This window comes from Nelumbo lutea, chromosome 8, assembly GCF_056320005.1.
Source record: "Nelumbo lutea isolate HS-2025 chromosome 8, American lotus-T2T, whole genome shotgun sequence".
NCBI classification, from domain to species: Eukaryota; Viridiplantae; Streptophyta; class Magnoliopsida; order Proteales; family Nelumbonaceae; genus Nelumbo; species Nelumbo lutea.
The window spans coordinates 40,616,705-40,638,881 of record NC_142691.1 but is presented as its reverse complement, the minus strand read 5'-3'; the positions used below and the strand labels follow the sequence as shown (position 1 = coordinate 40,638,881).

General features: G+C 40.1%; 1 non-coding gene across 1 annotated transcript; it reads right to left on the bottom strand.

Moving 5' to 3' along the window:
* Nucleotides 1–21,723: 21,723 nt before the first annotated feature.
* Nucleotides 21,724–21,830, bottom strand: LOC148843891 (small nucleolar RNA R71). Its single transcript, XR_016103935.1, has one exon. It is a non-coding gene; the product is annotated as a small nucleolar RNA R71 (small nucleolar RNA).
* Between the last annotated feature and the right edge of the window lie 347 nt (nt 21,831–22,177).

The following is a 22,177-nucleotide window of genomic DNA, read 5'->3' as shown; positions in this document are numbered from 1 at the left end:
TTACCTATTTGTAGGCTACTCAAAAGGCTCTATAGGTTACCTTTTCTATGACCCAAGTCAGCAGAAAGTATTCTGCAGTCGAAATGCCCAATTCTTGGAGATGTGGGAGATGTCCCACAAGTTCGAGGTAGTGACCAACCTAGAAGATCCACTCGGGTATCCAGGCCACTAGTCCGTTATGGTTATGACCAGGATAGTTACCTGGACTCTAGTAAATCCGCCCTCCGGGGTAAAAGCAATCGGTTGCAAATGTATTTACAAGAGAAACAAAGGCCCCGATGGTAGGGTTGAGACCTTCAAAGCTCGTCTGGTGGCGAAAGGGTACACTCAGAAAGAGGGCAACGATTATGAGGAAACCTTTTCGCCTGTGGCCATGCTTAAATCCATTAGGATCCTGCTAGCTGTAGCAGCATACCATGATTATGAGATTTGGCAAATGGATGTCAAAATTGCATTCCTGAATGGAGATCTTACTAAAAATATCTATATGCAGCAGCCGCAAGGCTTCATAGCTGCGGGTTAGGAAAACATGGTATGTAAACTCAATAGATCCATCTAGGGACTTAAGCAAGCTTCTAGAAGTTGGAACATCCATTTTGACTCTGTTGTCAAATCGTTTGACTTCGAGCAGAATCCGGATAAACCTTGTGTTTACAGAAAGTACAGTGGAGATAAGGTTACCTTCTTGGTTCTGTATGTAGATGACATTCTACTCATTGGGAATGATGTAGGAATGTTAATTACAGTGAAAGTATGGCTTTCACAGCAAATCTCCATGAAAGATCTTGGAGAAGCCTCCTATATACTAGGTCTTCGACTCTATAGAGATAGATCAAAGCAGATAATAGGATTATCCCAACCTACCTACATTGACAAAATAGAGAAAATATACAGCATGAAAAACTCCAAGAAAGGAAATATTCCTTTCAGGCACAGAGTCACTCTCTCCAAAAAGATGTCTCTGATGAACCTACAATTTTATGAGGTTTTTGCATGAAATTTTATGCTGGTTTAATTATATTTTGCCCTATTTTAGCTTGATTGCAAGAAAGATTTCAAGGGGAGCCAAATCAACAAAAAGAAGGCAAAAGCAAGAAAAGAAAGCCCAAAATTTATCAAGTTCAGTCCGGCCCAGCCATGAGAGCAAGGGAGTTTCATTCGGCCCAAGTAGTGCAAGCTAACTCTTTGGAAAACCCAAGGGAAGAAGCCTAGCAAGAAGGAAATTTTGGCCCAGCCCATTTTTAGCCCAAATAACAGCCTAGAGTGTAGCCCACATGAGCTCAAAAGCAAGCTAAGTTGTAGCCCAAATAGCAGCCCAAAGCAAGCTAGGGGCGGCAACTCCTAGATGTTTCTTGAAAAGAAGGAGGGAGCACTCTAGAAGGTTCATGAGGGGTGTAATACACCCAATTCTAGAGACTTTAAGAAGGGGCAAGAGCCCCCTTGAAAAACTATTTAAGGAGGCCTCTAGGAGGGGAGAGAGTTGTTCAATTGCTTGAGAGGAAGGCTCTCCCACTCTTAGAGGTTCGGCCACCTTGAGAGAAGAGAAGAGAAGAAGGCTAGGCGCAAGGAAGAAGAAGAAGAAGGGCTGAAGGAAGTTCAAGACAAGCAAGCTATAAGAAGAAGGTGAGTTCGAATTGAGGGTTTGTGATTCAAAGATCTTTTGTAATAAATCATTTGTAGTTTCATTCTCTTTTGATTTGAATTCAGTTTCTTTGTTATATTTTCTTTCTTCTTTCTCCTTGTTTCCATTCTTCCTTGATGTATTTCAGCTTGTAAAATTTCAGTTCAGCAATCTAATTCTTTTTGATTCATTCAAATGGTCATGAATTGTACTTGAAGTTTCTTGAATAAGGGTGTTATTGTAGAGTAATTCGGCCAACTAACCTTCAAAACTCAGATCTGAGATTGCAAGATCTGAATTGCTTGAAAGAGAATTCAGATCTGCAATTTTCAGATTGGTCGAATTAATCTACAGCTTGGAATTCCTAGAGTGCTTGAGAGAGACTCTAGGAATTCAGATCTACTATTCAAGAACTGAATTGAGTGCAAGGTTAGAGATAACTTGCCCAATTCAGTTGGTGATCAATTCAGATTTGAATTGATGACTTAGAAGTGTTTGAAGAAATGCATGCATGGGGATTAGATTCTTGCTAGAGATAGAAGAACCGTCACTCATGCATAGGATGAACATGCGCTTGAGAGAGGCTGTTCATGACCTTGGGGTTTCACCAAACCAAGGCTCAATCATGATTTATTCGAATGATCCAAATTGATAGATTGCTGAATTCTGAGATTGACATTTACTGCTTACTCTTCTAACCTGATTTGAAGGCAATTGGGCCAATGATTTAGATAGATTTTAATTTAGAATTTTTTTTAGCTTTCATTAAAGTTTTGATTATTTGTTGATCAGATAAGAAGTACTCAATTTAGTATTGGTAATTATTTCCTAAATCCTCGTGGGAACGATACTTCACTCACTACTTTATTACTTGAACGGCTAGTGCACTTGCTAGTGTCACAATGAGCCACATATCAGTCTCCCAAGACATCTGAATAGATTGATGGCATGAAAGACGTTCCCTATGCCTCTGCCGTAGGGAACATCATGTATGCCATGCTGTGCACTTGTCCTGACATTGCTCAGGCAGTGACTGTAGTAAGAAGATTTCAGGCCAACCCAGGGCAGGAGCACTGGACTGCTGTGAAAATCATACTTAAGTACCTTCGAAGGACAAAAGAGTTTTGTCTAGTATTCGATGGTATCTCACTACAGATCCAAGGATATACTGATGCCAATTTCTAGTCAGATCCAGATGATAGAAAATCTACATCTAGATATGTTTTCATGATAGGATCATGTGATGTTTGTTGGAAAAGCAGCAAACGGGGGTCCACTATAGACTCCACGACCGAGGCCGAGTACACTGCCACAAGTGAGGCTGCCAAAGAAGCCGTGTGGATGAAGAAGTTCATTCACGAATTGGGAGTAGTTTCGTCCAGCACATCACCCATCCCATTGTTGTGTGGCAACAATGGAGCTATTGCTCAAGCTAAGGAGCCACGAGCACACTCGAAGTCGAAGCACATCAAGAGGCAGTACCATGTACTAAGGGAGATTGTTGGTAGAGGGGACGTCCTGATTCAGAAGGTAGCGTCAGCGGAAAATGTAGCAGACCCATTGATGAAGCCACTATCACAGAATGATGTACTTTATGAGTTTATTGTAAGTGGGAGTTGTTAGACAGTTTTGTATGCCCTTAGCTTCAATCAAAATGATGTACTTTATGAGTTTATTGTAAATGAATATAAGTGCATATTTGATTCATGTTCCCTTGGTGTTTTTCTATGTAATACCCTTAAACTGGACACTTAATGAGACTCATGTTAGTTTAGAATGTTCACAGCCAGTGGGTCGGTCTGGGGAGACCTATCCTGACAAGGCTGACATTGTGGTACCACCAAGTCGGTTGGGGTGGCCTGTCTCTGCTACCGGGGTGAGACCCTAGGCACATACAGTGTAGGATTAATTGAATCTTTGAACTGGACCCGATTTCTAGTGTTGCCCTGGACCTTGGATATTGATGGGCAAAACTGGAAAGTTACACCCAAGCCCTAGACTCGATTATGATATTGCACTGGGTGTCGGATTAGGCTGTCTTTGATGTACCAATCAGTGAGATCCTTACCGGGGGTCAAAAACTGGGTATGTTGGTACAGTCTGAGAATTCATCTGAGTGGGTGATCATAGTGACAGGATCAGCCCCTTTGTTGAACAAAGGTAATGATCGAGGATGTACTCTCACTAATGGTAACCAAGACTACCGGTAGCCGATTTCAATCGTTGAGATTTGTTTTGCAAAATATATTTTATATGAGATATAAAAGTATATAAATTATGGTTTCAAAATGATTTGCAAAAGGTTTTAATTCCTGGGATCCATATAAGCAGAGAGTGCAACACTGTTCCTTGCAGCCGAGGGAGAGGTCCCCTTTTGTCAGGCAGTGTATGATCTTTATGGGCTGAGAGGTTAAGTGTAAGACCATTGAGAATAATACCTGATGGGCTAATCTTGCATCTGCCCATAGTCCCTGGGTGTTACAAGGTGGCTTGGCCTAGGGACCACTTAGGGTAAGTGTTGGGCTCATAGAGCCCATCTGATGGGTTTCAGGGGGTGCACTGTCTATGACAGTGTATTCTGCCAGGCCTTGTAACAAAGGTTGGGCTGAACCCATGTGGCTAATGTGTAGATCAATGTTTGGGTCCCACGCCATACAAGGAAGCCCAACTGGGCAATAGTTTGGAAGGCTAAATGAATACATAACCTTAAATGGGCCTTAAGTCCATTTCGAACTGGGCTAATTTGATTAGTCACTTAAGGGGCAAATTCTGAGATGGATTAGCTGATAGGATTGGGCCCAGACCCTATCCACTTAGAGAGTCCAAGATCCAAATGAGATTTAGATCTGGAAACCTCTTAATTATATTAGGAGATGGCTGATCTAATCTGTAGATAAGATAAGGATTATCCCTTATAACTTAAAGGGACTTCTAATCCAAATATGATTTGGGTTAGCAACTCCTAATGGGATTAGGAGCTGATCCCTTTAAGTGTATAAAAGGAAGAGGGGGCGGTAGCCTTTAGACATGCAATGCAATCCATAGATCCTTGTCTTCAGAGCTGAGATTACTAGAAGAGAGAATTCTGCACCCTGCAAATACTCTCTTGCCGCCTCATTCCTGTAGTCGCCGCCTACAACAGTTCGTTCTTCAGTTCTTGGGAGAAATTAAGATTGGATCTTGATACCAATCTTTTGGAGAAAAGATTGGTGGGAGTTGTATTCACAAGCCGTCCAATTGATTCTTGTGAAGGGTCAGATTCTTTTGGAAGAACACTGCTGATTCTGCTCCACCCTGCACTCATCTTCAGTGGGAGCAGATTTTGGATCCTTCCTTGGGCGTGAACACCTCCATTGGAAGATGCTAATTCTCTGTATCAGATATTATCCCTCCCTACTCTTTTTGGTTCAGATCTGGTTCAGTTTATGGTTCAAGAATGGTCCTTGAAAATATGATTTTCTAAATGGGGAATTCGATTCCCAGTTGAAGGGAGAGAAAAATTTTTGAAATGTGCCCCTTATTCTGCAATCTTTGGGCATCCATGTGATGGATTTCCTATTCCTTCACCTTAAACTAGAAAAAGAAGCTTAGCTGCTCATGATCTGCGAAACCTCCATGCTCTGATTCTCCAAGGCCGAACTGCCTTATTGAGCTTCTTGGTCTTCTTGATGATTTCTTGGATCTTGGAGTGAGTGATTGCTAGAGCTGGTTCACCCCCCTCTTTATATAGCCAAAGGAGAGGGCTGTTTTCTAACTCTTTCTAGCAGATCATCTTATCTTTAGGGAGTCTTGATCCTATCCTATCTCTTATCTAATCCCCAACCTTCTTATCCTTATAGGATTACATTCAAAGTTTAGATCTAATAAGACTCTCTCCTTCTTGGGAGATTACATTCAAATTAGGACTCTAGACTCTTGCATCCGAGTTGGGCTTCTCTGCTACTTTGGCTGCTTCCAGGTTCTTCTACGAGTTGGGCTTCATCTGTTAAATGGGCCTGGCTGGGAACTTGCTCCGACTTCGGGTCCGGTTTTATACTCGATGCGGACTGCATCAGTCAAACCCAAAACATAAAAGTTGTGGGCCTTTCTTTCTTCTTTCTAATACTTCTTGAATTTTTTAATTCGGTGTCCGGAATTGTGAGTTAGGCCCAGATCACTGACTATCGCCGAAACTGTGCAAAATCACCTGAATTGGCCTGTTTCCTTCCAATTGCCATCTTTATTGCCCTGAATCGAAATACAAGAGTAATGAGTGCATTTAAGTGCTAAAGTAGTGTAAAAGGATGAAAATTAAGGGACAAAAATAGGGTTCTTTTCAGTCTCATCAAGGATGGAGCAGAATTAGCAGTGTTCTTCCAAAGAACCAAATCTTTCACCAAGAATTCGCTAGAGGGTAGGTGAGCATGACTCCCAATCATCTTTTCACTAAAAGCTGATATCAAGAATGCTTCTTGATCGCTCCTACAACAGTGGAGATCGAACTGGCCATGGCGGCAACTGGAGGAGAACGCAGGGAGAAAATGGTGTAGTAATACTGTTGTTGTCTTCTCTCTGTATGATCTAAGATCTGATCTTTGGAATGCAGGGATGAGCTGAATGGTTCACCCCCTCCTCCTTTTATAGACATAAAGAGATCAGCTCCTAATCCCATTAGGAGTTTCCTGATTCAAATCCTTATTTGAATCTGGACTCTCTTTAAGTGATAAGGTCCTTATCTATCTACAGATTAGATCAGCTCTCTCCTAATCTCATTAGGAGGTTTCCATATCCAAATTCAGAACTAGACTCTTTGAGTGGATAGGGCTGTTGATCCAATCCCAGATCCGCCCCTCTCTTTAATTAGTCCAACTAAACAAGTTTGAAATGGACTTTAGGCCCAATAAGTCTTTATGTGCTCAGTGGCCTTCCAAACTGCTATCCAGTTGGGCTTCTTTGTGTGGCGTGGGACCCAAACATTGATCTACACATTAGCCACATGGGTTCAGCTCAGCCTTTGTTACAAGGCCTGGCTGAATTCACTAAAAAGATAGTGAACCCCCTGAAGCCTATCACACGGGCTCCTAATGGGCCCAACACTTACACTAAGTGGTCCTTGGGACAAGCCACCTTATAAAAACCCAAGGACTATGGGCAGATGCAAGATTAGCCCATCAGGTATTACCCTCCGATGAGACTGAAAAGAACCCTATTTTTATCCCCTAATTTTCATCTTTTTACATTACTTTAGCACTTAAATGGACTCATTACTCTTGTATTTTGATTCAGGGCAATAAAGAAGGCAATTGGAAGAAAACAAGGCAAATCGGGTGATTTTGCACAGTCGGCTATGGCCAGTAATATGGGCATAACTCTCCATTCCAGACTCTGAATTAGATAATTCAAAAACAATTAGAAAGAGAAAAGGAAACCCACAACTTTTATGTTTTGGGTTTTTGCATATTCGGTCTGCACCGAGTACGGAACCGGACCCGAAGTCAGAGCAAGTTCGCAGCCAGGCCCATTTCATAGCTGAAGCCCAACTCGCAAAAGAACTTGGAAGTAGCCCAAGTTATGAGAGAAGCCCAACTCGAATGCAAGAGCCTAGAGTCCTAATTTGAATGTTACCTCCAAGGATGGAGAGAGTCTTATTAGATCTAAATTTTGAATGTAATCCTATAAAGATAAGAAGATTGGGGATTAGATAAGAGATAGGATAGGATTAGTTCAAAGAAGATCAAGACTCCCTGAAGATAAGATGATCTCCTAGAAGAAATTGGAAAACAGCCCTCTCCTTTGGCTATATAAAGAGGGGGGCGGACCAGCTCTAGCATCACTCACTCCAAGATCCAAGAGATCACCAAGCAACTCAAGCTACCAAGAAAGAAGTTCGGCCACAGAGAAGAAAAGCATGGAGGGTTCGAAGATCATGAGTAGCTAAACTTCTCTTTTCTAGATCAAGGGGGGAGGTTCGATTGAGTCATTGTGAGGTTTTGTATTTAATTTAAGTTCCTGTTTTCTAATTCAAGTATTCATTGATTCTAGTGCATATTTTCATTGGATGTTAATGTTAATTAGTCTGAAAAACTGAATTAATGTTGATTTTCCTACTGCTATCCATGATTTTGGTGATCCGTAATTGTCACGAATAGTGGTACAAGTAGCAATTAGGTTAATATCTTTTTGGGTCAATTGTTCATGACAGCCTTTGACCAATGTATTGACATAGTTTAACCTAAAAGGAATCGATGGAACAAGATTCAATAATTGCAGCTATCTCAATTATTGTTATTTTGGTTTAACTATTTTCACAAATCTTAATGCCATCACTGGTTAATATGGAATGTTAATGTACCTAGTTGAGTAGTGATAAGTGCTTATCAAACGCTGGGTTTGATCGGCTGAATTAGGAAAACACAAGGTTTATTATGGCTATCCTAATAAATCTAAGGTTAAATGCTTGAATTGCATGATTTCCAGGGATACCTATGATCGATGGCCAATTGGCTAAACCGAACCCCTGAACCAAAATTCGGTAAGACTGATTTCTCTTGTTTGTTTGCTATTTCTTCTTTTAATTTCAGTATTTAATTCTCCCACTCAGTAATATTATCCATTTGGCTAAGAGGTTACTGTTAGCTCCCTACGGGATTCGACCTAGTACCACTTTTACTGCAAATATCTTATTGTGGGACTAGTACTAATTTTGAGGGCTTCGACAAACCCACCACCCACAATGGTCTTACACATAAACTCTTAGCCCATAATGATCAAACATTGCCCGACAAGAGAAGACATCTCCCTCGGCTGCAAGGAACACTGCTGCAGTCTCTACTCACATGGATCCCGGGAATTAAAACTTTTTGCAAACATTTTGAATATATCCATATATATATATATATATATATATATATATATTTCAAAACAAATTTCAACGATTGAAATCAGCTACCGGCAGTCTTGGTTTCCATCAGAGAGAGTGCATCCACAATCATTACCTTTGTCTGACAAAGGAGCTGATTGATGAGACTAAATAGTACCCTATTTTTATCCCCAAATATTCACTCTTTTCCATTAATTTAGAACTTAATTGGACTCATTACTCTTGTACTTTGATTCAAGGAAAGCAAGAAGGCAATTGGAAGAAAACAAGGCAATTCGGATGATTTTGCACAATTTCGGCACCATTCTGTAATCTGGGAATAACTCTCAATTCTGGACTCCGATTTGGACTTCAAGAGGCATCAGAAAGGTGAAAGAAAGGCCCACAACTTTTATGTTTTGGGTTTTGACAGATTCGGTCTTCATAGAAGATGAAACTGGGTCCTAAGTCAGAGCAAGTTTGTAGCAAATCCCATTTCACAGCTGAAACCCAATTCGCAAAAGAGCCTTGTAGCAGCCCAAGATATTAAAGCAGCCCAACTCGAATTCAAGAGCCTAGAGTCCCAATTGCGAATCTAACCTCCAGGAAGAGAGTCTTATTAGATTTAAATTTTGAATATAATCCTACAAAGATAAGAAGATTGGATTAAATCAATAGATAAGAGATATGATAGGATTAGTTCAAAACAGAGTTGGACTTGAAGTTAATCTCCTAGAAGGAGTTTGATATTGCTATTGCTTTCTTGTTCTTTAGAAATTTTAGTTATTTAATTTTCCCACTCTATTATATTGCACATTCGACTAAGAAACTATTCCCTAGCTCCCTGTGGGATTCGACCTAGTACCACTACTACTACAAATTTATTATGGGACTAGCATTAATTTTGAGGGCTTCGACAACCCGTCAAAATTTTGGCACTGTTGCCGGGGAGCTACTTTAATTTCTTAGCTTTGTACCTTCTGTTTATGTTAACCTCCTTTGTTTTGTGACTCGTGCTTCTCACCAAGGTCACCTTGAAATTGAGAAGACTACCCGTCGTTTAAGGAAGGAGGCGAAACAGGGTATGACTGAGGATCAGGTAAAACTTATAGCTTTTCTTTTTACTTTATGAGAAAAAGCAAAGGATTGGTTATACATTCTTCCTCCTAGTTTGATACGTACATGGGATGAGATGAATAGAATGTTTTTACATAAATATTTTCCTGCATCCTGAGCTACAAATATTAGGAAGGAAATCTGTGGAGTTTGGCAGTTTGGTGTTGAGACACTATACGAATATTGGGAAAGATTTAAAAAACTTGTTGCTAGCTGTCCACACCACCAAATACCCAAATAGCTCTCGATCCAATACTTCTATGAAGGACTCCAACCTATGGATAGAAGTATGGTAGATGCAACTAGTGGAGGAGCCTTGGTAAATAAAACACTCGAAGTGGCTAGGGAATTGATTTCCAACATGGCCAAAAATTCACAACAGTTTAGAGCAAGAACAGATGGCACTACTAGGTGTGTTAATGAGGTAAGTCATGTTAATTTAGAAAATCAAATTTCTGATCTTACTGCTTTGGTTAGACAATTGGCTGCAGGGCAATTGCAAAGAGCTAGGGTATGTGGTGTTTGTTCGATTCCTGGGCATCCTACGGATATGTGTCCATCATTGCAGGATGGCTTGATGTAGCAAGTTAGTGTTGTAGGAGAATTTCTGGGCCAGCCTCAACACAAGTATTATCCCTACTCCAATTACTACAATCCAGGGTGGAGTGATCATCCAAATCTGAGCTACGGAAACCAACGAGGACCATAGAGATATCAGCCCCAAGCTTTCAATAGACAGGCCCCAATTTCAGCACCTATCACAGTGCAAGGCCAACCCTCAAGTTCAGGTATGTCATTAGATGAAATCGTTAAGGCTCTAGCTACTAACACTCAGCAATTTCAATAGGAAACAAGAGCTAGCATCTAGAACTTGGGAAACCAAATCAGCCAACTTGCTACTTCCATTAGCAAGTTGGAGGCATAGAATTCTGGGAAATTACCATCATAGACGGTAGTTAACCCCAAGCAAAATGCAAGTGCAGCGGTGCTGAGAAGCGGGAAGGAATTGCAATCCCAACCTACCTCACCAATGAAGGTAGATAAAGGAGATAAGGAAGAGGAGAGACAAGATTCAAATGAAGGCCCCGTTAAGGTAATACCTGACCCCCCTCTCCCTAAGATTACTAATGCCATTGTACCACCTTTTCCTAGTAGATTGGAAAAATCCAAGAAGGAAGAATATGAGCAGGAAGTCTTAGAAACCTTCAGGAAGGTGGAAATCAATATCCCCTTGTTAAATGCTATAAAATAGATCCCAAAGTATGCAAAGTTTCTAAAAGAATTGTGCACTAACAAGAGGAGGCTGCAAATCGATTGTTAAATTTAATATTTTGAAGCTATGAAATATCCAAATGAATGCCATTCTATCTGCTCTATTGACACTATCGATTCAATTGTGCAGAAAGTTTTTGGAGAAGAGGAAATGGATGAAGAACTTGAATTCAGTGCACAATTGGACAGGGAGGAGTTCGAGACATCCTATGACACTCCGAAACAGATCCCAGGACAAAAGGTAATCAATTTTGATCTTCCATCATCATTTTCTCACAAAAATTATTGCCTTCTATTTTGCAGGCTCCGGAGTTGGAACTAAAGACCTTACCTGATCACCATAAGTATGCATACTTGGGCGAAAAAGAAACACTACCCATGATCATTGCGAAAGGGTCGACTGAAGAACAAGAGGAGCGGCTCACCAAAGTACTAAAGGAAAATAAGGCGGCAATTGGTTGGACCTTAGCCGACATAAAGGGGGTTAGCCCCTCGATTTGCATGCATAGGATCCTTTTGGAAGATGGTGCCAACCCAATTAGAGAACCACAAAGAAAATTCAACCCAGTAATGAAAGAAGTAGTGATGAAAGAAGTACTTAAGTTGTTAGATGAAGGGATAATCTACTCAATTTTGGATGGTAAATGGGTAGGTCCTATACATGTTGTACCCAAAAAAACTAGGATAATCATGGTAAAAAATCAAAATAATGAACGAATCCCAATGAGGGTACAAAGTGGCTAGCGTATGGTAATTGATTTTCAAAAACTTAATTTGGCCACTCGAAAGGACCACTTTCCCTTGCCCTTCATCGATCAGATGTTAGAAAGATTAGCAAGTAAGGCCTTCTTTTGTTTTCTCGATGGATTCTCAGGATATTATCAGATAGTTATTGCCCAGGAGGACCAAGAGAAAACAACTTTCACTTGCCCATTAGGTACCTTTGCTTACAGACGGATGCCTTTCGGTCTGTGTAACACTCCAGGCACTTTTCAAAAATGCATGATAAGTATATTTTCTGATTTTATTGAGAAGTGCATTGAAGTGTTCATGGACAATTTTACTGTTTATGGTGATTTGTTTGATGACTGCTTAAGTAATTTAAGTAAAATTCTAAATCAATGTGTAGAGACAAATCTTGTTTTGAATTATGAAAAATGCCACTTTATGGTAAAGGAAGGCATTGTGTTGGGACATGTTATTTCAGCTAGAGGAATAGAGGTCAACAAGGCCAAGATTGATTTAATTGTGAGCTTACCTTACCCTATAAATGTTAGGGAAGTTTGTTCCTTTCTTGGACATGTAGGTTTCTATCGTAGGTTTATCAGAGACTTTTCAAAAATCGCCCTGCCATTGTCCAATTTTCTTTAGAAGGATGTGCCTTTCAATTTTGGAGATGAGTGCAAGGAAACATTTGATAAGCTCAAGAAACTATTAATAACTACACCCATTATTCAACCACCTGATTGGAACTTGCCCTTTGAGATCATGAGTGATGCAAGTAACTATCTGGTAGGGGCTGTTTTAGGTCAACGAGTTGATGGGAGGAGCCACGTCATCTACTATACTTCAAAAACATTGAATGCTACACAGTGCAACTACACAACCACTAAAACGGAGCTATTAGCAATTGTGTTTGCTTTAGATAAATTTCGATCATATTTGATTGGCTCCAAAATAATTGTATTTTCTGATCATGCAGCTTTGAAATACCTGCTAGTGAAAAGGAGTCAAAACCGAGGCTGATAAGTTGGATACTCTTGCTCCAAGAGTTTGATTTGGAGATTAAGGATCGAAAGGGAGCTGGAAACTCGGTGGCGGATCATCTAAGTAGGTTGGTAAAAGATAAGGACTCCTCACCCATCTCTGAGTTGTTTCCTGATGAGCAATTATTTCACATAAAAGGTATGGTCCCTTGGTATGCTGATATTGTGAACTACTTGGTTACCGAAATTTTTCCTAATTACCTTAGCAAGTCCATGAAGAATAAAATCAGGTATGACGGAAAATATTATGTATGGGACGAACCCTATCTATGGAAATTCTACTCTGATCAAGTAATTAGGAGGTGTGTCCCTGAGAATGAGCATATGTTGATTTTAAGCTTTTGTCATAATTATGCTTGTGGTGGTCATTTTGGGCCAAAGAGAACTGCTCGAAAGGTTTTAGATAGTGGGTTATATTGGGCAACCCTATTTAGAGATGCATACTTGTTCTGTAAAAATTATGAAAAATGTCAACAAACAGGTGCATTATCTTGCAGGAATGAAATGACCCAAACCCCTATTCTTGTCTGTGAAATCTTTGATGTTTGGGGTATTGATTTCATGGGACCTTTTCCTCCCACTTGTGGTTTTGTTTATATACTTTTGCCAGTTGACTATGTCTCGAAATGGGTGGAAGCAAAGGCCACCAGGACTGATGATTCTAAGTGTGTTGTAGGGTTTATCAAATCTAACATTTTTAGTAGGTTTGGCATTCCTCAAGCCATCATAAGTGAACAAGGGACCCACTTTTGCCATAGAGACATTGAAGTCTTGCTGAGGAAGTATGGGGTGCAGCACCAAATCATCACTACTTATCACCCCCAGACAAACGAACAAGCTGAAATTTCCAATAGAGAGGTCAAGTCCATTTTAGAGAAGATGGTGAATCCGGGAAGAGGATTGGAGCCTATGTCTAGATGATGCACTCTGGGCATATTGAACAGCATACAAAACACCAATAGGGATGTCCCCTTACAGGTTGATTTTTGGCAAATCTTGCCACTTGCCGGTCGAAATTGAACATAGAGCCTATTGGGCAATCAAACACTGCAATATGAACATGGAAGAAACTGGCATAGCAAGGAAGATACAATTGCAAGAGCTGGAAGAGTTTTGATTAGAAGCATATGATAATTCAAAAATCTACAAATAGAAGACCAAATTGTTCCATGATAATTTACTTTTAAGAAAACAATTTATTGTTAGACAGTTTTGAATGCCCTTAGCTCCAATCAGTTTGATGTACTTATGACATTTATTGTAAATGAATAAAGTACATATTTGATTAATGTTCCTATAGTATGTTTTTGTATAATACCCTTAAACCGGACACTTACAAGACTTGTGTTGGTTTAGAACATTCACAGCCAGTGGGTTGGTCTGGGGAGACCTATCCTGACAAGGTTGACACTGATGTGCCGCCAAGTCAGTTGGGGTGGCCTGTCTCTGCAACCAGGGTGAGATCCAAGTTACATGCAGTGTAGGATTAATCGAATCTTTGAACCATACCAGATTTCCAGCATTGCCCTAGACCTTGGAGATTGATGGGCAAAACTGAAAAGTTATACCTGACCCCTAGACTCGATTATGATACTACACTAGGTGTCAAATTGAGCTATCTTTAATATGGCAATCAGTGAAATCCTTAGCAGGGTCAAAACCTGGGTATGTTGGGACAGTCTGAGAATTCATCTGAGTGGGTGATCATAGTAACGGGATCAGCCCCTTTGTCAGACAAAGGTAATGATCGGGGATGCACTCTCTCTGATGGAAACCAAGACTACCGGCATCCGATTTCAATCGTTGAGATTTTTTTTGCAAAATATATTTTATATGAGATATAAAAGTATATATATAATATGGTTTCCAACTATTTGCAAAAAGGTTTTAATTCCCAGGATCCATGTGACTAGAGAGTGCAACACTGTTCCTTGCAACCGAGGGAGAGGTCCTCTCTTGTCGGGCAGTGTTTGATCATTATGGGCTAAGAGGTTAAGTGTAAGACCATTGAGGGTAATACCTGATGGGCTAATCTTGCATCTGCCCATAGTCCCTGAGTGTTACAAGGTGGCTTGGCCCAAGGATCACTTAGGGTAAGTGTTGGGCCCATAGAGCCCATGTGATGGGTTTCAAGGGGTGCACTGCCCATAACAGTGTATTCAGCCAGGCCTTGTAACAAAGGCTGGGCTGAACCCATGTGGCTGATGTGTAGATCAATGTTTGAGTCCCACGCCATACAAGGAAGCCCAACTGGGTAGTAGTTTGGAAGGCCCTATTGGGCCTAAAGCCTATTTCGAACTGGGCTGATTTGATCAGTTAAATAAGGGGCGAGTTCTAAGATTGGATTAGCAGAAAGGATTGGGCCTTAACCCTATCCACTCAGAGAGTCCAGATCTAAATAAGATTTAGATATGGAAACCTCCTAATGAGATTAGAAGAAGGTTGATCCAATCTGCAGATAAGATAAGAGTTTACCCTTATCACTTAAAAAGAATTCTGATCCAAATATGATTTGGATCAGCAACTCCTAATAGAACTAGGAGCTGGTCCCTTTAAGGTTATAAAAGGAGGAGGGGCAGCAGCCTTTCGACACACTTCACATCCTGTCTTCAAAGCTGAAATTACAGAAGAGAGAATTCAGCTTTACTGCACTAAATCTCTCTTGTCGTCTTCTTCCTTCCGCCGCCATATCTGCCGGTTCGGTCTTTTGTTCTCAATGGGAGTGATCAAGACCAGATCTTGATATCTGTTCTTTGTTGATGGACTGATTGGAAGTAGTGCTCACATGCCATCCAATTGATTCTTGCGAACGATCTGGTTCTTTTGAAGCATGCTGTTGATTCTGCTCCATCTTGCACTGCATCATCTTTAGTGGGAGTAGTTTTTGGTTCATTCCTTGGGCGTGAATACCTCCTGATGAACCTACAATTTATCTATAATTTTTTAGGACTTTAGCATGGATTTTTATGTCGGTTTTATTAATTTTTGCCTTAATTACTCTTAATGCTAAGAATAAGTTTCAGGGATAATTAATCCAAGAAAATGAAGGAAAAAGGCAAGAAAAAAAGGTTCAAAAAGACCAAATTCAGCCCAGCCCGGTTGTGGAAGCAAGAGAGAGCACTTCGGCTCAAGAAGAGCAAGTAGATTCTTTGAGAAAACCCAAGAAAAGAAAGCCTAGCTAAGAGTAGAATTCGGCCCAGCAAGGAAGGCCCATTCTCAACCCAAAAGAGCAGCTCAATGTATAGCTATCATGTGCTAAGAGAGAGCCTAAATGCAGCCCAAATAGCAGCCCTTAGGAGGCTTTCAAGAGACCTCTAGAAAGCTCAAGAAAGGGGTGTAATACACCCCATTCTAGAGGCTTCAAGAAGGGGCAAGAGCCCCCTTGAAAAACTATATAAGGAGACATCTAGGAGGGGGGAGAGGTGTTCAATTGCTTGAGAGGAAGGCTCTCCCACTCTTAGAGGTTTGGCCACCTTGAGAGAAATGAAGAGAAGAAGGTTAGGCGCAAGGAAGAAGAAGAAGAAGGGCTGAAGGAAGTTCAAGACAAGCAAGCTAGAAGAGAAGGTGAGTTCGAAATTGGGGGTTTGTGATTCAAAGATCATTTGTAATAACTCAATTGTAGTTTCATTCTCCTTTAATTTGAATTCTGTTTCTTTGTTATATTTTCTTTCTTCTTTCTCATTCTTCCATTCTTCCTTGATGTATTTCAGCTTGTAAAATTTCAGTTCAGCAATCTAATTCTTTTTTATTTATTCGAATGGTCATGAATTGTACTTGGAGTTTCTTGAATAAGGGTGTTATTGTAGATTAATTCGGCCAACTAACCTTCAAAACTCAGATCCGAATTCTCAGATCTGAGATTGCAAGATCTGAGATTGCAAGATCTGAATTGCTTGAAAGAGAATTTAGATCTACAATTTTCAGATTGCCCGAATGGATCTAAAGCTTGGAATTCCTAGAGTGCTTGAGAGAGACTCTAAGAATTCAGATCTACTATTCAAGAACTGAATTGGATGCAAGATTAGAGATAACTTGCACAATCCAGTTGGTGATCAATTCAGTTTTGAATTGATGCCTTAGAAGTGTTTGAAGAAATGCATGCATGGGGATTAGATTTTTGTTAGAGATAGAAGAATTGTCACTCATGCATAGGATGAACATGCGCTTGAGAGAGGCTGTTCATGACCTTGGGGTTTCACCAAACCAAGGCTCAATTATGATTTATTCGAATGATCCAAATTGACAGATTGTTGAATTCTGAGATTGAAATTTACTGCTTACTCTTCTAACCTGATTTGAAGGCAATTGGACCAATGATTCAGATAGATTTTAATTTAGGATTTTTAGCTTTCATTAAAGTTTTGATTTATTTGTTAATCAGATAAGAAGTACTCATTTTAGTATGGATACTTGTTTCCTAAATCCTCGTGGGAACGATACTTCACTCACTACTTTATTACTTGAACGGCTAGTGCACTTGCTAGTGTCACAGTGAGCCACACATCAAGTTTTTGGCGCCGTTGCCGGGGATTTAGGGAAGCAATATTAGGAAACATTGGGCATTCTTAATCTGGTCTCAGTCATCATTGCATTCATAGAAGGTTTTAATTACTTCATTTTACATTTTAGCCTTGAATGCAACAGCTGTACTGATTTAATTATGTTTCTTCTTTCTTCAGTAGATTACTTCATTTCCTTGTTTCAGTTTCATTTTAATAAAGATAGATTTCATTTCCTTTCAATCTTGGTGTTGTTACATTCAAAAAGAAAAAAAAAAGAAGAAAAATTCATAACAACATAAGTTTTGCAGATCTGAGTTGCATTCGGCACTCAGATCAGCAGAACTCAGACCTGCAGCACTCTGCCGAAAAGACTTAGTTAGTTTGTGTTTCAGCCTTTTATTTTTTTTATTTTTTCATTACAAAAAGAAAAAAAAATATAAAGTGAAAAGGAGAAAAAAAAAAGAGATCATATGAACAATAAGAGGGGCAATTGAGAATTCAGATCAGCACTCAGATCTGAATTCTGCTACAGCAGACCTGCAACAGTTCAAATCTGAATTCCTCTTAACACAAATCTGAACTGATGCAAATCTGTGGTGAATTGGGTGTCATAACCACCCCAATTTACCCTAGGACACTTCTGCTACTCCTCAAAGGCAATTTGGTAGTAATGACTGAAGGTAAGGCAATTGAGAATTCAGATCCAAACTCAGACTTGAGTTCAGATCTGAATTCTATTGTTACAGATCTGCTTAGTTCAGACCTGAATTCCTCTGATACATCCACCCTATGATACATCCAACCTGCCTCAAGGGTGAATGGATAGCAAAGAACTGATTTTTAATTCTACATCTTAGAATTCAGATTTGAATGCAGTAGCTTTCATTACTGATGAAGCTGGTCTTCTTTCCTAATGCTGAATTGCTTCGTCTTTCATTCCTGTTTTAGTTTAGGTAGTTTAGTTGATGGTTGGTTTTGTTTATCAAAAATTTCATTACTGATTTCTTTAACTGTTAGCTGATTTCAGTTCTGTACAAATCAGCATATAGTATTCTTCATTATTGATATTACTACTATATTTTTTTTTCTATTGCTGATTCATTTGGTTTTGATTACTGTTTTAGTGATGCTAGTTTAGTTGGTTTTTGGTTCTATATAGCTCATAAAAATAGGGGAGTTCAGATCTGTACACAGTAGATTTCAGTACTGAAATCAAAAATCAGATCTGAGCAAACCGAAAAAAAAAAAAAAAAAGATTTTGTTCAGTAGTATAGTTGCATTACTGCTTTGTGTTTTATTTCATCTCAAAAGAAAAGAAAAAAAAATCAGATCCCAGCAGCCACACCATGGTGAATACAGGTCTGATTTCATATCTTTTTACTACTGATTGATTTCGGTTTTGGCAGATCTGCATACAGCATGTTTCATTGCTGATATCAGTGGGTTATCTTGCTGAATTGGTCAATTTTAGTATGGTTACTCTAGCTGGTGTTTGGTGATGCATAGCTCATCAAAATAGTGGGTTCAGATCTGATATTTAGTAGCCTTCCAATATGGAAATCAGACCTGAGCACAACTGTACTGTTATCAGTAGCTGCAGTTATATTTATTGCTGTTCTCAGTGGCTTCTGAGATTTCAGAGCTAATCTCAATTTTGTGTAGAACTGATGTCTGAAATTGCTATCTCACAATCCTTTGTACACTGATTTCATTTTTGTGTATTGACCTTCAGTAGCACAGAATAGCCATTTAATATGAAGATCAGACCTGAACACAATCACTGCTGATCCGCATTTGGCTATCCTCAGTAGTTGCTAAGATTTCAGATCTGATTTCAGAACTGTATATTACTGTTCTCAGTAGCTATTGAGATTTCAGCTCTCAACAGTTCAGATCTATTTCAGCAATATAAAGAAAAGGAATTTGTAAACTGTTGTTCTACTCAGAGATTACTAAATTCAGAACTGTTTGTAAATTGCTACTGAATTTTGTATATTGAATAAAATGTTGATCTACTTTTAGTTAGCTGCATTTATTTATTTTAGGATGTAGGTTTGTATATTCCAAAACTTCACTATACATTTTCAGTTGTAATAAGTGAAGAGAATGAGAGATCCATCACATGGACGCCCAAAGATTGCGGAATAAGGGGCGAATTTCAAAAATTTTTCTCTCCCTTCAACTGGGAATCACATTCCCTATTTAGAAAATCATATTTTCAAGGATAAATCTTGAACCTTAAACTGAACCAGATCTGAACCAAAAGGAATGGGAGAGAATGATACCTGATACGGAGAAGCAATATCTCCCAACGAAGGTGTTCACGCCCAAGGAAGGATCCAAAGACTGCTCCCACTGAAGATGGCGCAGTGCAGGATGGAGCAGAATCAGCAGTGTTCTTCTCCAAGAACTCTGTCCTTCACAAGAAACAACAGTATTGAACATGAGCACAGCTTCCTTTTCAATCATTTCTCAAAGAATTGATGTCAAGATCCAATCTTGACTTCTCCCACAGCTGGAGATCGAACTGGCAAACAAGGCGGCAAGAGCAGGGAGGCGACAAGAGAGTATTCACAGGGTGCAGAATTCTCTCTTCTTGATTTCAGCACTAGAGAATCTGATGTGTTTCTTGGTCTCTCTCAAGGCTGCCGCCCCCTCCTTCCTTTTGTTAACTTGAAAAGATCAGCTCCTAATCCCATTAGGAGGTGCTTATCCAAATCATATTTGGATCAGCCTTCTCTTTTAATGATAAGGATAAACCCTTATCTTATCTGCAGATTAGATTAGCTTTATCCTAATCTTATTAGGAGGTTTCTAGATCTGAATGTGATTCATATCTGGACTCTCTGAGTGGATAGGATTAAGACCCTATCGTAACTGCTAATCAATCTCAGAATTCGCCCCTTTAATTAACTAAATTAATAGCCCAGTTCGAAATGGGCTTTAGGCCCATTAAGCTTATGTGCTCACTTAACCTTCCTAACTGCTGCCCAGTTGGGCTTCCTTGTATGGCATGGGACCCAAGCATTGATCTACACATCAGCCACATGGGTTCGGCCCAGCCTTTGTTATAAGGCCTGGTCGAATACACTATTAAAGATAGTGCACCCCCTGAAACCCATCAAATGGGCTCTATGGGCCCAACATTTACCCTAAGTGGTCCCTAGGCCAAGCCACCTTGTAACACCCAGGGACTGTGGGCAGATGCAAGATTAGCCCATCAGGTATTATCCTCAATGGTCTTACACTTAACCTCTCAGCCCATAATGATCATACACTGCCCGACAAGAGAGGACCTCTCCCTCGATTGCAAGGAATAGTGTTGCACTCTCCAGTTATATGGATCCCGGGAATTAAAACCTTTTGCAAACATTTTAGAAACCATAATGTATATACTTTTATTTCTCATATAAAATATACTTCGCAAAAACAAATTTCAACAGTTGAAATCGGCTGCCGGCAGTCTTGGTTTCCAACAGTGAGAGTGCATCCCCGATCATTACCTTTGTCCGACAAAGGGGCTGATCCTATCACTATGATCACCCACTCAGATGAATTCTCGGATTATCCCAACATACCCAGGTTTTGACCCCCGCTAAGGATCTCACTGATTGGTACATCAAAGACAGCCCGATCTGACACCTAGTGCAGTATCATAATCGAGTCTAGGGGTCGGGTGTAACTTTCCAGTTTTGCCCATCAATCTCCAAGGTCCAGGGCAATACTGGAAATCTGGTCTAGTTCAAAGATTCAATTAATCCCACACTGTATGTGCCTAGGGTCTCACCCCGGTAGTTGAGACAAGCCACCCGAACCGACTTGGTGGCACCACAGTGTCAGCCTTGTCAGGATAGGTCTCCCCAGACCGACCCACTGGCTGTGAACATTCAAAACTAACACGAGTCTCAATAAGTGTTCAGTTTAAGGGTAATACACAGAAACAAACCAAGGGAACATGAATCAAATATGTACTTTTAATCATTTACAATAAACTCATAAAGTACATCAATTTTGATTGAAGCTAAGGGCATACAAAACTGTCTAACAATAAGGTTAGTTATTTTGTGAATATTGGCTTGTTTGTTGCCTTGACTTTCGTAGTTTCTAACAAGCAGAGTCGAGCTGGAGGAATTCCTCTACGACCCGGAGATTGAAAGAACTCTCCGTGTCCGACTAAGAGCAGCCAAACAAGTCCAGCAAGAAGATCAAGAAGCTCAAGAGGCTCAAGAAATAGTTGAGCAGAGGACTATGATGGACTATGCCAAACCCACTCTCACTGGAGCTGCCTCCAGCATTATCAGGCCCAATATTGCTGCTAACAACTTTGAGATCAAACCTGCCATCATACAAATGATTCAAAACATGGTGCAATTTTGTGGATTGGCCCACGAAGATCCCAATCCACACATTTCTAACTTTTTAAAAATTTGTGACACCTTCAAACACAATGGGGTAAGTGATGATGCCATTAGGTTGAGGTTATTCCCATTTTCTTTGAAGGATAAAGCCAAAGCATGGCTGAATTCATTACCGGCAGGATCAATAGCTAAGTGGGATGAAATGGCCAGCCGTTTTCTCTCTAAATATTTTCCCCCTTCTAAAACTGCTAAAATGAGGAATGACATCACTACTTTTTTCCAGCAAGAGGGGGAATCTTTATACGAGTCATGGGAACGATACAAGGAGCTGTTAAGGAGAGTTCCTCACCATGGCCTCCCCATTTGGCTGCAAGTGCAGACTTTCTATAATGGTCTTACTAACTCAAATAAGACCATATTAGATGCTGCAGCCGGAGGGTCCATAAATAATAAAACTCCTGAGGTTGCCCATGCACTTATTGAGGAAATGGCAGCCAACAACTATCAATGGCATTCTGAAAGAACTCAAACTAGGAAGCAGCATGGCTTGCATAATGTTGATACTTATACGGCACTATCTGCACAAATAGGAGCACTCAGTAAGAAAATAGATGAAATGCAGATAGCTACCATGCATGTGCAGCCTCTTAATTGTGAATTGTGTGGGGGAGGCCACATCAGTACTGACTGCCAAGTTGGCAATC